This window comes from Schistocerca piceifrons, chromosome 1 (assembly GCF_021461385.2).
Source record: "Schistocerca piceifrons isolate TAMUIC-IGC-003096 chromosome 1, iqSchPice1.1, whole genome shotgun sequence".
Classification (NCBI taxonomy): Eukaryota; Metazoa; Arthropoda; class Insecta; order Orthoptera; family Acrididae; genus Schistocerca; species Schistocerca piceifrons.
The window spans coordinates 790,203,690-790,214,989 of NC_060138.1; the positions used below are offsets into that span (position 1 = coordinate 790,203,690).

At 49.4% G+C, this 11,300-nt stretch overlaps 1 pseudogene; it reads left to right on the top strand.

Annotated features, from left to right (window-relative positions):
- The first annotated feature begins 366 nt into the window (after positions 1 to 366).
- Positions 367 to 484, top strand: LOC124725923 (annotated as a pseudogene).
- The last annotated feature ends 10,816 nt before the right edge of the window (positions 485 to 11,300 follow it).

Genomic DNA, 11,300 nt, shown 5'->3' on the forward strand with positions numbered 1-11,300 from the left:
GGCAAGAAGTCCACTGTGGCTTGGGCATTTGTACGGATTTTCTCAGCTATTCTTTATTTCCGTAGTCTTGAAGATAACAGACCGTTGAACCTGAGGGAAACGTGGGAAATATCTAGGCAGGTCGGAGCATTTCAGTAGCGTTTATGTGCTGCTGTCTGTAATGCTACCTCCTTCGTTCCTGTCTGGATTTAATGTTAATTTTCAAGCACGAATGTGAAATGTTAACGAAATAGTGGTGCACCACACTGACGACATCCACAGAATGGCAGTAACATACGGTATATAAACTTAAGAACATTGAAAATAGCGCGCCAAGTGGGGAGTATCGCAGCGAAATGAAATTTATTAGGCGTAATGATAAAGATATCCAACGGCCTTGCCGCAGTGGTAACACAGGTTCCCGTCAGATCACCAAAGTTAAGCGCTGTCGGGCTGGGCTAGCACTTGGATGGGTGACCATTCGGGCTGCCGAACGCTGTTGGCCAGAGGGGTGCACTCAGCCCTTGTGAGGCAAAGTGAGGAGCTACTATATTGAGAAGTAGCGGCTCCGGTCTCGGAAACGTGACATACGGCCGGGAGAGCGGTGTGCTGACCATATGCCCCTCCATATCTGCATCCAGTGACGCCTGTGGGCTGAGGATGACACGGCGGCCGGTCGATGCCTTGGGGCCTTCATAGCCTGTTCGGGAGGAGGGCTATAATGATACAGATGGGAGATTCACTTCGTCCCAAAATCAAGATACGTAAACAAATACAGTGAGACAAGTAGACAGATACAGTGCAACATCAATAACGCGTTGGACAACCTTTTGCTACAATACATGCTGGAACACGGTCCGGCATCGAGCTGATAAGATGTCTGATGTCCTGAGGCAGAGTGGCCGACAAATCTTGAACGGCCCCATCCAGATTGTGTACAGAGTGACACGGTGGCATCTGGCGTTCCAGCTGGTCCCCCATATACTCTACCTGGGAGAGATCCAGGGAGCAGGCCGGCCACGCACCGTCGGGACATGACGTAGGATGTCTTGAGCGACTCGAGCCGTATATGGACAATCACTTTCTTGCTGGAAAAGTGCCTCTGGTAGACTGTGTAAGAAAGGTCCCACATAGGGTTACAGAAGGTCATCAGCGTAACACTGGTTCGTTAAGGTTCCATGTACCACAGATGGGACAGGCTGTCTTAGGCTATGGTCCCCGAGACCATTACGCTGGCTGTGCGGGCGTTGTGACGTGCCGTATCGTGGGTGGAACTGTAGGCTGCCTCCACACCCCATCTCCATAACGAATCGGGTTTCATCGCTAAACACCTTCTGACAATCTGTGGCAGTCCACATCGTTCTGGCTTGACACTACTGCAGTCGGAGTCACCAGTGTCTCGGTGTTAACCGCAGTACACGACAAGAGCGCCTGGACTACAAATTGGCATCCGCAAGGTGTCTAGAAATGGTATGTGGTATAACTGGCAACCGCACATATCCTTCTATCGTGGAACGAGTCACTGCAGGCTCATCACTTGACGCACGATCCTTCGATTCTTTCACCTCGTCGTCTTCATGGTCTCTCTAGAACGGGTACGTCGCACGTGGTTGCCATCTCGTGTCCACAACTCCCAACATCGTCTGACGGAACACTACGAACGATCGAACAGGCCAGCCACACTGCATGTCGGTCTGCCTTCTGTTTTCATGCTGATGATTAGGCCCCTCTCAAACTGGCTTAACTGTGAGAAATGTCGTCTAACACGTCTACCTGACATTCTGCGCCTGCCAACTTCCTTCTCGTGTCGGGAAGTGATCGTCACGGTATGACTCGTCCATTATACGCAGCTCGTGCGTGGTCTCGCGGTCCCGTTCCCGCTTCCCGAGCATGGCATCTCGGGTTCGATCCCCGGTGGCGTCAGAGATTTTCATCTGCCTCGAGATGACTGCGTGTTTGTGCTGTCCTCATCCTTTCATCATCGTTCCTGAAAGTGGCGTGGCTGGACTGAGCAAAGGTTGGGAATTTATTTGGGCGCTGATAACCACGCAGTTGAGCCTCCCACAAACTCCCGATTGCAGTACCACTGTAGGATGTGTGGACAAAACATTGGCACTGAACGTGGATCATTTGCATGTCGGATCTCACTGTACTTCTTTGCAAACTTTCGCATTTGTAGCTTATTTATCTCTTGAGTGTAAAAGAAAGCTTCAGATTTGATGAGTTAAATGATTATTAAGTCCCCCTATTGCGTTATTTACTTTATTCTTGTGAAGTATCTTTTTCATTCTATTGTTAGAGCATCGGCCTCAGTAGTAGTCGTTGATCTTCGAACGACATGCACTCTGTCCAACCTTTCTAATCCCTACTCGCATCCTCTACCTCCTTATGAAATTTCCCTCCCTCCTATTTCATCCTGAACACCTCCGAATATCCTACGTTTCCCGCAAACTCGACACACTCATCCCTTAGTCTCGCCCTTGCTCACTGCTCCTCGTACTCTGCTGCGTCTCTACCACAACGTTCCCCCAACGCTACACATCTGCACCCTCCACATCCCCTCCCGACGAATTATTATCGCTTTTCCCTATCTCACCTCCACATCCGCCCTGATATATGCCCATCCAACCTATTCTAAATGAACCCATTCCATCTCCCCCGGCCGGCCGGCGTGGCCGAGCGGTTCTAGGCGCTACAATCTGGAACCGCGTGACCGCTACGGTCGCAGGTTCGAATCCTGCCTCGGGCATGGATGTGTGAGACGTCCTTGGGTTAGTTAGGTTTAAGTAGTTCGAAGTTCTAGGGGACTGATGACCTCAGCAGTTAAGTCCCATAGTGCTCAGAGCCATTTGAACCATCTCTCCGGTCAGGGCTCTCTCCTTCTCCTCTTCACCCACAACCCAAGCCTTGGTCCGGTATCGAATTCTTCTTCACTCTCTCGAATTCCCCTTCTGTCCATCCGCATTTACAGACATGCTCTCAAGCACTACCCCAACTGCTACATCCCCATGGCACTCTCTTCCTGGCAATCTAGGCCCACTCATCACTTCACGTTGGTTTTTTATTACCTTTAACTTATGCCCCCGTCCCTCTGTTTTCTATCTTTCGTGGAACATTCCGTTGCCGTTTCATCTCTAAATTCACCAACTACTCCGACTTCTATATTTTAAATTATGTACCTGGATCTACGTCTTTTTATTACTTTCATTTGTCAGTCTGCCTTGTCCAATTTTATACTCTGATTCAAACTTTTTCCTCCAATACAGCTGAAGAGCGGCTACTTGTATCCGCTGACAGCCCACCCCCTCTCATACGGGGCGACGGGATTGAAATGACAATAAAGAGCAAAAATTGTCGTCGTTAGTAGGATTCAAGCGTTTGGAAACACAGAACCGTGATATTTGTAAAGTTTAATATAAAGTAATAGTTTGCCTAGGACGAACGATGATGATGATCGAATTTCGTTTAAGAGATAGACTGCAGGCTAGACTTACAAATACTGAAATGCGTAAAAGATTGCGCGCCTGAAGTGCGATCGTTGCGACTCCAAACCGACGTATGTAAACGGCTGAAAAATATACAGAATGTTGAATCATTAGCGATTAACAGGGGTAGAATCAGTAGTACTAATAAGGAATTTATTAATGATACAATTGTTACTTCATTATAATTTAGAGAAATGATACAATATATCACTTAGTAGGTAGGCTCAAGCAAGAGGAAGGAGGAAGACGGCTGTTAGCCTTTCCAATATCTCAGCAGAAGACAGTCAAAATTCAAATCGGTATTTCTTTTGGACAAGGAAACTGGCATCGCCTGAAGGCAACACTGAGCTCTTTCTTCCTTGAAGTGGAGCCTTTGTAAGATCTGACTTCCTTCTACTGTGCGAGATGACACACAGAGTGCGTTGCGTGCTGATCTCAGCAGTTTGGATGATTTCCTTACGGCATGTTCCTGATCTAGAGAAACGCTCAGGGTGCTTGTGGTACGCTATTTTTGAGGCCACTCTGGTAAGCACTAAGTGTTTCTTTTTTTTGTTTTCACCCGTTTTTATGTGCTGATCATTACTTGTGTTATTTATTTATGTGGTGTATTTTGGTATGTAAAGTCTGAGCCGGCCGTTGTGACTGAGCTGTTCTTTCCGCTTCAGTAAGGAACTGCGCTGCTGCTACTGTCGCAGGTTCGAATCCTGCCTAGGGCATGGATGTGTGTGCTGTCCTTAGGTTAGTTAGGCTTAAGTAGTTCAAGTTTAGGGGACTGATGACATCAGATGTTAAGTCCCATGGTGCTCAGAGCCATTTCAACCATTTTGTAAAATCTGAGGATAACCTATTGGGATACCTTGCAACACTTCTCTTGTATAAGACGTGACATTGTGGCAGGTGGTGACAGCCAGACAGTTCGCCTAAAGGACGCATTGGGGTGAGTACAGCGTCAGGCTCACATGACTGAATTCTAATTTCTCATCTTGTGTGGTTGATGTCCCTCTCCCAGAAGATCTACATCTATGAACACACTCCGCAAGCCATAGTACCTTGCATGATGTAGGGTACCGTCTACCATTACCAGTCATTTCCTTTCCCGTTCCACTCGCAAACAGAGCGGGGAAAAAGGGCTACTCATGTGCTTCCATAAGAAGCCTAACACCTTGTCTTCTGGATCTTCTGTATTGCTGCGCTCTCTTCTGACTACCTGTGAGCCATAATACGTAGACTGCGGTAATAAGCTGAAGATGTTTTGCGGGGGACGACTACGAGGCACTTCTTGAATGCTTTTATAACGTACGGTTGCGGTTGAACGAAGTACTTCGCAGTGGTGTACACCGCTCGTCCAAAAAGTTCAGAGACTGACTTTATTCCTGGCCCATAATGAAAGTTAGCGCAGTGACAGCTTGAACTAATAACTGTAAACAACAGATGTGCATTCCACGAGACAGTTGTGAACAGGCAGTGTTAGATTGAGATCGTGCGACCGTAAATTGTCAACGTCGTCGTGTGAGGAACTGGGATGCAGCAACAGACATTCAATATATTTTCTACGAAGTTTTGAAGAAGAGAATAGTGTGTGAAAAGTTTCTCGCGCATACGTTGACTCCCGAAGGGATAAAAAATGTCTGGACTCATGCAGCGACTTGATTGTAATGCAAAACGTGGACAATTATTTTCTGGAAAAAACGTTAAGGTTGACGAGACTTGACTATCAATATGAGCCCAAACAAGACCTTAAAATGCAAAAATTCAAGTGAAAGGTCAACGCTTTTATCACATAATCGACATTCAATCCAGTGTGACGCACGATTCAACAATAACCCGAACTAGGGCTGTACAGAATACCTGAAGCATAAAAACCACCAGTTTGACTGGTCTATCTTTTTATTAATCCAGTCTCGAAACTTTTTGGACTAGAAGAGTATTCCTATTTGGTGGATAACTTTGTATGCCGACAACTCTTCTTGCTGTAAAGTGACAATGCCGGCACGGTCAAAGGTTTAAGCCGTTCTTCGCGACATGTTGACAGACTGGACAGTGTCAAAACACCTGTATCGTCCTGTTCATAATTAGAAACGTAGCGGGTTTTCTGAACTGCGTCTCTAGACTTACATCCGCGTATACATCTACATCGATAAGTCGAAAATCACTGTGAAGTGCATGGCAAAGAATATTCACCACAGTACCAGGTGTTGGAGTTCCTTCTCATTCCATTGTTTAGCGGTCTCTGGTTACGAGATTATAGTATTCCTAGATTATTTGCTTAATACTGTTTCTTGAAACCGTCAGTAGACTTTCACGGGATAGCTGATCTGTTTCTTGAAGCGCTTGCCAGGCCAGTTTTCTCGGCACCTAAGTGACACTCTCTCTCAGGTCAAACAATCCTATGACCATTAGTGCTGCCCTTCTTTGTGCACGTTCACGATCGCCTGTTAGTCCCATTTGGTACGTGTCCAGGTTCTACACATTTATGGGTCACACTAGTGTTTTGCAAACAATCCCTGTTGTAGATTGATTAAATTTCCCCAGTAGTCAACAAACGAACCGAAGTCTGTAACCTATTTTACTACGACCAGGCTTATGTGATCGTTCCATTTCATATCTTTACAAACTGTTACACCCAGCCATTTTTTTCACTTGACTGATGCCAATTGTAACTTCTTGATCTTGAACCAACCGGATACTACGACTTTACTTGTTGTCTTGTCCGCCCCCGGTAGCTGAGTGGCCAGTCTGCCGCCGGCAGTGCTGCGAGGCGGTCACGCGCCAGAGCGCTGCGGGCGAGGCGCGCACGGTGTGTTTGTGTTTACTTCGGCCGCTGTAAGTGCCGTTTTCCTTCTAGACCACCATGACGCACAACTATCGGAAGAAGACATTACGTTTCAACTTTTGTTCCGACTTCGCCCGACCCAAGGCCCTGGAGGTAGAACGATTTATACGCGATGAAGTTAAAATACCACCAACGGATCTAATTGGTATCCACTTGTCCATAGTTAGCAGTACCGTCTACGTCAAAATGATCAACGATGCGGCGTGCGACAAGGTGCTTCAAGAGGCAAAACGTGGACTGCGCTTCTGTCATTCCGACGGCAACGTCGGACCCGTTACCGTCGATCACGCAGGTCTCGGCACACGGACGATAAGGATCTTCGAACTGCCGTTCGAACTACCTGCAGCCGTTGTCATCGAGGCGCTCCGTCCCTATGGCAACGTTCTGGAACATGTTGCCGAACGATGGGTCCAATTTCAGACCTATCCAGTTTTAAACGGTGTTAGACAGGTCCGCATCGAGTTGCAGAAACACGTGCCTTCCTATCTACGTATCGGAGGCTGCCGTGCCATTATAATGTACGACGGCCAACCTCGGACCTGTTCCGGTTGCGGGAAAGAAGGTCACCTACGGTCTGAATGCATTCAACGACGTGTCGCGCAGCTGCCGTTGTCGGAAGCGTCCGTCACACCCACGATGACCGCCCTACCGGTCACTTACGCAGCGGCTCTTGCCACGTCTACAGTTTCGTCCAGTCCGTCGCCCGGTCCTTCCGATCGGCACGTCCCACCGTCCCAGTCACCAACAGACGGTACAGACGTCCCATCTGACAACCTTGCCGCCGAACAGGCTCCCGCACCGGACGCTGAGGAGACCAGTACATCTTCACAACACCGGTTTGACAATTTCATTGTACCCACCGACGCCTTCGAACCAGGTCGACGCTCCTCCTTGCCGTCGTCCGACACTGAGGAACACGTGCGCAAACAACGCTCGCCACGTAGGCGCAAACGCCGTCGCCGTTCACCCACGGGCTCTCAGAGCGTTGCCACCCGCGACGACGAAGACGACACCCAAGCAGCCGACATTTCCACGCAGAGGTCGGCGGACAACTTTCACGAGGAACAAGACGTTTCGCAGGACGGGACCACTATGGAGGTCGCCACGCACAATGTTACGATCGGTGCGCCGGTTGAGACGCCTGTCTCTCCGTCGACAACTCCAGATCTCTCTCACCACGACGCAATTCCCATGGACATTGGACAGACCAACGGCACAGGAGCATGGGCCGACGACATTGAGGAAGGTACGCCCCCTCCTCCGGATGAGTTACCTCCGCCGGACGAGGCTACCTGTTAACATCACAAGCGAGGCATTGCAGCTGATGGGACGGGACTTCCTCTCGGTGCCCTCCTCTTACTTCCCTTGGTGATGGTAGATGCGCGTCCACCACCACTGAAACAAACGTACCGGTTTGCCACACTGAACATCAACATGATCGGCACTGCACCCAAGCTGCAACTCCTATGTGACATGCTTCGGGCCTCTGACGTCGACGTCGCCCTTCTTCAGGAAGTACGCGTTGCCACACTACCACCAGTCTACGGCTACGAGTCATACACGTCCACATGTGATCAATCAGGTCGTGGAGTGGCTTTCTACATACGCGAAGGAATCCCACTCACGGACACGACAATCCTTCCCTGTGGAAGAGGCATGGCTGTTACCATCTTCGACACGCGCGTCATCAATATCTACGCTCCGTCCGGCTCCACGAACCGTCGGCAGCGGTCCACTTTCTTCGGACATGACGTGGCGCCCCTGTTTTCTGGACGCTATGATCGCCTTATCATGGGAGGCGATTTCAACTGTGTCCTCCATCCACAGGACCAAGTACCTGGTTATTCGCCATGCCCGGCGCTGCTCACCTTAATCGAAGATTTTCATCTAGTGGACGTTTGGGAGAAAATTCATGGCAATACCCCCGGTTTTACCCATTATACAGCACATTCTGCGAGCAGACTGGACCGGTTTTATGTCTCTGCTCACCTCGGCAATGAAGTCGCCCAAGCTGAACGATGGCCCCTTGCATTTTCGGACCATTGCGCCGTCATTTGCTCCATGGCTCTGCCACCTCAGTCAGTGTGGCGCAGCAGAGGTTACTGGAAGCTTAATACCTCCCTCCTTAATGATCCACACTGCCGACAATGTATTGCCACTACATGGGCGTCTTGCGAAAGACGCCTTCCGCAGTACACATCCACGTTCCATTGGTGGCTCAAATGTGCCAAACCTGCAATCAGAAAGGCCTTCATACAATGTGGCAAGGAAGCAGCAGCATGGCATCGAGACACCACAAATTTTCACTACGCCGTCCTCCGTGAGCTCGATGCGCTCCCTCCATCTCCTGACACCCACAGGGTACGACAACATACTAAAGCTCGTCTCCTCTCTCTTCAACGTGCACGACTGCATGGTGTCGTGGTGCGTTCCCGACGACAAGACCTCCTCCACGACGAAACCCCATCCACAATCCATGCCGCATCCGACCATAGTCGTCGACGTCGGCTTTTCGTCCCCAACATCACGACCTCCGATGGTGTTCACCACACAACACAGGCGGCGGTCGTGTCCGCCTTTGCTGAACATTATCGCCAATTTTATGATGATGAACCGATGGCGACGCCCATTCCTGATGATCTCCGTCCTTCCCCTGATCGGACCCTCACCGTAGCGGAGTCAACGTCCATGATGTCTGCAATCACCGCAGAAGAGGTGGTAGATGCGATCAACAAAGGGGCCAAGAACAAATCACCCGGACCAGATGGTCTCCTAGTGGAGTTTTACCGGGCGTTCACCACGTTAATGCTTCCTCGCTGGACGGAAATGATTCAGGAACTCTTTACTCCGTCCTTCCCAATTCCACCTGAATTCGTCACTGGCATTCTTCTACCTGTGCCTAAACTGAAGGGAGGGTCTCATGTCTCTGCATATCGCCCCCTTACACTACTGAATGCAGACTATAAAATCTATGCACGCCTCTTAGCAGCGCGCATACGCACCGTCTTACCTACGGTCCTTTCACCTGAGCAGACTGCACGTGGTTGTGGGGCCACCTTACAAACAGCCCTAGGAGAATGCCGTGACCTCATTGCACTGGCGTCGGTTTGTCGCCTTCGTGCAGCACTGGTATCTGTCGATTTCACGAGTGCCTTTGATCGCGTTCGACACCCATTCCTCCTCATGGTGGCGACACGTATGGGGTTCCCATTGCTTTTTGTCGATGCCATTCGCCGGTTACTCCTTCCCGCGGTCTCGATGGTACAAGTCAATGGGAGGCTTGTAGGACCGATTCCTATACGCCGCTCTGTGCGTCAAGGATGCCCTATGTCTGCTTTACTATATGCCATTGCACTTGAGCCCCTCATCACTGGACTTACCTCTAGACTGCAGGGCCTCACTTTGCGTGACCACACCTTTCACTGTAGGGCTTATGCGGACGATCTCCTCTTTCTCACCTGCTCCTCCACGGAACTCAATGACGCCATCCAATGGATCCACCAGTATGGACGTCTTTCTGGTAGCATTCTTAATGTCCGTAAATCGACTATGATGCACATTGGGCGCGGCCTCCCGGCTATGGTGCCGACCCCACTCCCAGTTAGTGCCACCCTTCGTTACTTGGGTATCGAATTTACGAGCTCCACACACCGCACAGTGGCCCTGGCTTACCGGCGGCTTTTGCAGTCGATTCGGCACCATGTTCGCGGTCAAGTGCACCGTAACTTAAACCAACTCCAACGTGTGTCCTATGTCAACATCTATGTCGCCCCTAAACTGGTACACGTCGCCCAGATCCTCCCAATGCCGTTACTCCTTGGCCGCCGCATCCAATCAGCCTTTGGATATTTCGTGTCAGCAGGGGCACTTTTCAAAGTCCGCTACAACACTCTAACACTGCCTCCTGCAAAAGGTGGCCTCGGGCTCATCAACGTGCGGGCACGCTCTTCTGCACTCTTTGTCCACACTCTGTTGCGGCACTGGCAGGGGCCGGTCCCGTCTTTAACACGCAGTCTCTTAGATATCCTCCGACCAGCTTCTCTCGATCCACTGATCAATGTGGCACCTATTTCTCCATTATTGTACTACGTCGCCAATTGTTTCATAGAACTCAGCTACGTTCGGGCCGATCTTCCAGTCACCCGTCCTCCCCGTACAAAAGATTATTATCGTTTGTTTATGCTGTCCAACCCTTGCGACCCCATGGTGCTACAGCATCCTGACATTAACTGGCGCACGGTTTGGGGGTGTGTGCATGCACCCTTTTTACCGTCGTCTGTGTCTGCACTCTGGTCTGTTTTAGTCTATGGAAAATTCCCGACTAATAGTCGACTTTATCGCATAGGACTGGCCACCTCCTCACTCTGCCCTGACTGTCAGCTCGAAGACACCGACGAGCACCGTCTTACGTGCCCCCTGAAACAAAACGTATGGCTCCTCATCCAACGAATCGTGGGCTTTTACCTCCGTGCCCCGCCAACGACGGTAACCCCGGCTTTCCTGTTGTTGCCTCAGACATTTCACTACCCTCTTGCTAAGCACCATACCCTAATCTGGTTTCGAGGACAGGCTTTAGAATATCTCTTTCGGAGTAGTCCGCATACAGTCCTTGACTTCTGGTACAAAGTTGTGACCGCACATAGCACCCTCACCCGAAAACCATCTTACCGACAAACTTTTGCCGGTTATCTCCGCAGCGTCTTCCTTGACTCCCCTCAAAGTTGGGGTGTACCATGCCTACCTGTCACATGATACAACACCCTTATCCACGTTCTCATGCATCGACCAAAAACAAACACAATTTTTTTTTAAGGAAGAAGACAGAATATGTTATATTTTGTTGTATTTAATGTTTTCCTTTTTTAATATTTTTTTTGTTTAACTAACAGTCATTTGTATATTTTTAAATGGTACCTTGAAGAACTTTTGCATAGTGAATATATATGTACTTTCAGTTTGTTCAATACAAATTTTTAACAAAAAAAAACAAAAAAAACAGGATA